Genomic DNA, 6,412 nt, shown 5'->3' with positions numbered 1-6,412 from the left:
CTCCCCTCCTGTCTGGTGTAACAGCTCAGCCCTGCTGCAGCTCCTGGACAACGGCGGAAACAATACATTTACCCTCACAGCATGTCAAGAAGTATTTGCTTTGTATAAAAATAACTGATTTTGAATATCTGTAAGCAAACAAAACAGCTGCCTGCAGAGGAAGAGCCAGAAAGCCTTGACTCACTCATCCAGCCCCCTCTCCTGTGCAGCAGAGCCCTGGCACTCTCAGGACACTTGGCGACACCCAGCCCAGCTTTGGAAACTCCTCACCCAAACCTCCGCGTGCTTTGTGGAGCTGTAGTATCATAATTCTGACAGCGTGAAAAACTGTGGGCTTGCAATTTGAAAGCTCAGCTTACCGATACTTTATCCCCTCTGTAAAGCTAAGGGGGATGAATTTGCAGCACTCCTCATGAGCACTCTCTTCTACCATCTCCTCTGGCTGCAGAGTCATTACCAGCAGCTCTATTCCAAGAACGCTGGACCTATAACCAAAAATGGGATTTCATTCTATGTCTTGCCCAAGACTATGAGTATGGAAGTCTAAGACCTCACTAAATCATACTGGTCAAGTTTTCTGCATGAACCTTTCTCTATCTGTACCTCAGTACCAATACTGCAAATGATCTGCTGCTGGTTTTATCAGTAAGTATAAAAACAATTGCTTGCCTTCCCTGCAAAGCCATTTCTCTAGCTAAGGTCCAGGTCTTTCAGGTGGTTATCAGCTCCATTTTCAGCTCCTGAAAGAAGAATACGTATAAAATGACAAATACCTAAACAGCTTTTCTACCAAGAGTGGCAAATTTTCACTCAGCTAAACAGGACAAAATGGCAGGATGAACTACATCAAAGAGGAGTTTGGAGAAGAGTATCTTGAGCACTTTTATCAACTTTCCCTTCAGTGGGGGTGCCTGACTCTGAGAACCCCTGTGACAGAGGCCACCCACCTCCCCACAGCAAAGCCAGCCTGTAGGTCACCAGGGACCCTCCGGGGTATGGGGGATCCTCCACACATCCTCGGGAAGGGGCTCTGGCAGTCTGCAAGCCTTCAGCTTCCTTCACAAAGCACCACCCATTGCATTTTGGCTTGTCCTAGCTGGGTGGTGATAGTCATAGTAATAACTTGATTTAAAAAAAAAAATGTACATGCAAAATAATGAAAGATTGTAAAGGCTGTTTTCCACTGATCCTGTCTTCAACTGGCCAGATTAAATTCACCTTAAGGAGGAGGAGACACAAGTAATCCAGGTCTCCTATGCAATGACCACTTCTGTGTAGCTTCTGACATAAATCACGTGTGACTCCCTGTGAGCCAAGTCGAGTCTCTGGATATGTCCATGTGGAAGGCGTGGAGAGGTGGAGATGTCGGTGCTGGGGCAACAGATGGCCTGCTCAGCTGGAGAGGGCATCTCAGTACAACCATCATTTACTTTAGAAAGGAAAATCAGTATTACACACAACTGAAGGACTACAGGGGACACCACCACAGAGAGTAAAGTCAAGCAGCAAAAACCTTGTTTAAGCATGCTGACCTCTCTAGCAAAGCCCATTTTGTCAGGGCTGGACGGCGTTGTTGCCATCCTGTTGTGGTTCCCACATGACAAGCTCTGTCCTTGAGATATCCTATCCCTGAATCAATAACCACTGGCACCAACTTGCTCTGGCTTCTCTGAAGCTGCTTTGCAGGAATCCATGCCTGATGCAGTAGCACATATTGCTGTCTCCATGACTTTCCCTCACCACATAAGTCTGTTACTTTAATTACCTTCATCTGTGACCTGATATTGAGGGATGCACAGGGGGCCAAATTCCCTGGGCCCAGGAGCACTGGAAGGAGCAGGACTTTCAGCCTCTCAAGGTATCAAGCCTTTCATACATCTGACAAAAATACAGAGAAAATTGAAGTGTGAGTTTGCTTTCCAGGCAGGCTTTTAAAAGCTCTCCTTTCTCTGTTATGCATCAAAATCTCTTCTTTGCTTTTCTTTTCCCATCAAAGACAAACATCCCATCTCCCATGAGTCACTTTTTGTTACTGCGCTGTTTGCCCACTTCTAGCTTATACTATTGATATTCCTCAAACAAATAGCATGCCAAGGCTTTCCTAATTCACTTGTCACTGAATTTAACCCCTTGCTTTTCCATACAATTTGGAGATATTTTTCAAGCAAAAAGCTAGTGCTAAGTACCTTGTTTCTATGATACAATAGTTTGATAAATATAATTTTTAAATGTTTTTCCTTTTCCCCAGGATCAAGAAAATAATTTATGAGCCTATTTTTAGCCTTTATTAAGTTAAATCTTTATTTCTTTGGATGTTCCCCTGCATGTTGAGATTACTATTGCTTTTATCTTTATGGAAATAACTTTTTCACTTTCAGATTTTTTCCAATGCCTAAAGTATATATTCGTATATTTATAATTTTGTATTTATACAAATGTATTCATGTTTATATTCATGTGTTTATTTTATACTCAGCTTAATCCTTTTCATAACTTAATATCAAAAATAAGGAGCTTTCTATGCCTTGTCTGGATTATGAAGAATAAGAACAATTTCTTCCTAAATTATTGTGTTATCCCACATCTTTCCAGGAAAGTTCAGATAATTCAAAGACTTTGTTACCTGATTATATTTTCTTTTTATTTTTTAAAGATTCTTAACAATAATTGGAATTTTAGAAATTATAAGACTAACTCTGAAGTCGTGAAAAACACTGATAATTTAACTGCTAAGTTAAATTACTTCCAGAATATATCATCAAATTTATCAGTTGTTAATTAAAAACACTCTTCTTAAAGTTAAAATATAGACTGGCAATACCTTTTCTTGTTCCTGCAAATTCTTTTTTTTTGGTACAGCTAGAGTTCATCTATAAACATATTGCTGGCAAAATATCAACATTGCCTCTGTGTTTTCTGTTGGGCTTACTGCAGTTCATTCCCTGCAAGTTGAATTTCGTATACACAGACAGTATTATTCAACTGCAGGCCAACTACTTCATGCACTTACATTCTCAGAGTCTTAGGTCAAATTCTGCTTTACAATTGAATTTATTTCTCTGATTGCTCTTAAGAAAACCTAGAAATTTATTGCCAGCCTTAACAGTTTCACAGGTAATAATCCTATTAATAAAGGATTAAATATAATCATTTTAAAGACCAAAAAAACGGATTTATTCCTCTAGAATTGGAGACAAACACTGACTTCAGACAGAATCAAACGTTCTGACACTTTTCAATACAGGCTAAAAATACGCCATGCAAATGTTCATTTGTATAATACTGATTTTAGGACAGACGGATATTGCAGTCCTGGTTCTACTCCTCCTTCCATGGGGTCTAGGAAAGGCTTATGTTTCACTCCTGAGCCTTTCTTGGGTTATTGGCTTATTTGTGCCTACAAGCCCAGGCACAGAGACCCTCTGAGCTTTGGTCATCTAGATGCCAAGGGGTTCCTTAGGCCAACCAAGTACCCTCATGTTTTGTCCATTGCTACAGGGGTGATTCCTCCCTGAACTGGCTGAGCTTGGGTTGTGTTACATGAAACTTGGATTTTATGGATTGAAGTTTCCATCTTCCTGCGCAAAATAAACTCCTGACAAAGGTGTCTAGATATGGTGGGTAACTGCAGCTAAAGGCATCTTTCCTGTTTGCTAAGCATAAGACTGGAAGGGATCTCTTGAGTCCCAGGGTTTCACAGGCAACCACATCACATAATCTCTTTCATCAGCTGAGGGAACTCCCATGAGGAAGTTCATATTTCTGTCCCCAGACTCTGTTTGGAAGACTATTCCAGAAGCCCACTTCTCCAACAAATAGGAGTCCTCTAGTTTCAAGCCTACAGTTTTGGCACACAGATTTTTTTTTTTTAATTTCTTATTTATTAAAAAATTAAGGAAACTATCTTTAATCTTTGAATAATTCCAAAACAACCAAACACTAAATAAGAGCATAACCTTGTACCAGTAGCTGAGGCGTCTAGTAGATCCCTGAATTAATAAACAGGCCTGAATATTTCAGTTTGGTACTATGGGAACTGTTTACAGGTAGGAAGATAGAGCTTGCATCAAGGAATTTGTCACTCATGAGTTAATGATGATGAAAGAATGTTAGAAAAATTTAGTCCTATATAATGCTGCATTATTGGCAGGTAGGGAAGTTCAGTCACTTAATGACAAATTTTCATGGCTGTGAAGTTTCCCAGTTTGTTACTTTATAACAGCAAATGTGAAGATACCAAAGGACTGAAAGAGTCTAATATACATCAAGAGTTTCATACATGAGTTGTTGGACATCCATAGTGCTTCAGTACTAAGTACTATTTGCTGTGGAGGACGACGACACAGAGAAACGTTGGTCAGTCTGATGCCAGTGCAATGTTTTTCCTTTGATACTCAGCATAAGTGAGGTGAATGTCATTGCCCAGCATGTTCCGGACAAGAAGAAAATCTGGATAACCTGGGAACTGCTCCCTCAAATGCCTTGGAGGCACAGAGCCAGACAGTCTGGTCTTGGATGCCTGGGAGACACCAACTCAGAGCATCTGTCCAACTGCCCAACTACCTGAATATGAGAGACATGGAGATACTGAAAACATGAATTTAGTTTTGGCACCAAACTTTAACAATGCAAAATCAACAGTCTGACATAGAGAGAGCAAGGGGACAGGAAAAGATAAAATATATTCCCTACCTCGTAAGTGTTACTGTGTTTCATTAATTATTAAAAAGACTTTTGAAGAGGCTTGTGACCAGCTGAGGTAGGTGAACTGCAGGTGTTCTGGGGGTAAATACAGCAGCAATTGGTGGTCCCTTAGGAGGAGAAAGGAGAAGGAAGAAACAGGCAGAGTGGTGTGCTGCTCCTGGCCCAGAGGAGGAGGTAAGAGGTCTGGCTTTCTTAATAAAGCCTATGTGGAAAGATGAGAGTTTAAATGAAAAGTATAATTATAACCTTCCTCTTGACTGTGATTCAGGTGGGTTTGAGCCTCTCCCAGCGCCTTCAAAAGTCCCCAGACAAAGAAGATTTTAAGGCGCAAAGCCGTGCTGTTGCTGTTATGATACCATGACTAGAAACTTGCGATGGAGCCAACCAGTGAGTCAGTCTTACTGCATGGATTACAAACTTCTACCAGAGAGGTGGAACAGAGGAGCATAGTTGTCACCTGAGAGATGCACTCAGAGGTGACCACAAGGGTTATAAAATGTAGCTTTCCCTGCAACAGCAAGAGTATCTCTTACTTCCAATGATGTGAATCAGCATATGCAGCCCAGATGGCCCAGTGCGGAAGGCTGCAGTGCCTGAGAACAAATGAGAAAGGGAAGGAGATATTTATCAGAAAGGCGGAAGCCACAGCCTAGCAGATCTGACGCTTGTTCTCAACAAAAGAGCCATCCAGCTCATGGGCTAATGAGAACAATCTTTCCCACTTCCTGGGAAGGTGTAGTTATTGTGGATTCTTAACAGGACGAAATAAAACCACATAGAGCATAAAATATTGCAAACAGAAATGTCTCTTCTGCATCACAGCTTCCTGCTTTTTTACATTCTTACTAACTTAAGAATTGTGCCAATAAAATAGATGGCATCAAATTAAACTCCTTCCTTTCCCAGTAGAGGCTCTTTGACTGATGATGCAATAGCTCGTCTGCATGCATTACTACTGCTAACAGCAAAATGAATGAGTAGATATGATGTAGAAAAGACAAGCTGCAATAGCAGGATTCTTACTAAGAGCAAGAATGTTCATTCTTCTTTATCCTGGTACTGAGAAATGCAGATGGCCGCCAGCAGAAAAAAAAATGGCAGGAATGAAATGCAAGAAAAGTGTTATTAAAACTTTTTTGGGTCCCACCCATTTTTTCAAGCTTGCCTGCAATTGAGAGTATTTTTTCAAAGCTTCATAACACAAAATACCGGAAAGCCTGCCTGCTTTGCATGCTGCCTATGTGACACCATCCTAGTCTCCAACACTCTCACAGCATGCTCTGGTAAACCAGTGCATCAGCCACTCTGCCTTTGAAAGGCAGATTATACTCAGGTTATCATAGACCACACTTTGCTGTAAAGCTTTCCAGTCACTTGAAGTCCTAGGAAAGAATAAAATAATAACATAAACCAGCTCGCCTATTTCTGGGTCAGCACATTCCTTGGTCCACCTTTCACCTGAACATCCTGTGCCCCTTCTAGAAGTTCCTTAATTAACCCTTGCTTTATCTTACAACTATCAAATATAAATCAATAGTCATGTGGGGTCATCTTTCCAAGGTTACGCTGCATGGCATCCACCTGCTCCTGCCTGTCAGAATTAAATCTGGAGAGTGCTGAGTTGCTCCATAATCTACGTCACTTGAAGATACGGCTTTTCACCTATACAGCAAAGTGCAATCTTAATTTGGGCTTTATGATGTGAGCC

The 6,412-nt window shown here is 41.0% G+C and overlaps 1 long non-coding RNA gene across 1 annotated transcript; it reads right to left on the bottom strand.

Annotated features, from left to right (window-relative positions):
• Positions 1-669: 669 nt before the first annotated feature.
• Positions 670-6,175, bottom strand: LOC135986149 (uncharacterized). Its single transcript, XR_010605850.1, has 3 exons — positions 6,124-6,175; positions 1,766-1,878; positions 670-740 (listed from the first exon to the last, which is right to left on the bottom strand). It is a non-coding gene; the product is annotated as an uncharacterized LOC135986149 (long non-coding RNA).
• Between the last annotated feature and the right edge of the window lie 237 nt (positions 6,176-6,412).

Source organism: Caloenas nicobarica, chromosome 2, assembly GCF_036013445.1.
Source record: "Caloenas nicobarica isolate bCalNic1 chromosome 2, bCalNic1.hap1, whole genome shotgun sequence".
In the NCBI taxonomy this organism is placed as follows: domain Eukaryota; kingdom Metazoa; phylum Chordata; class Aves; order Columbiformes; family Columbidae; genus Caloenas; species Caloenas nicobarica.
The sequence above is the reverse complement of the archived record's forward strand: the minus strand, read 5'-3'. Positions and strand labels throughout refer to the sequence as shown.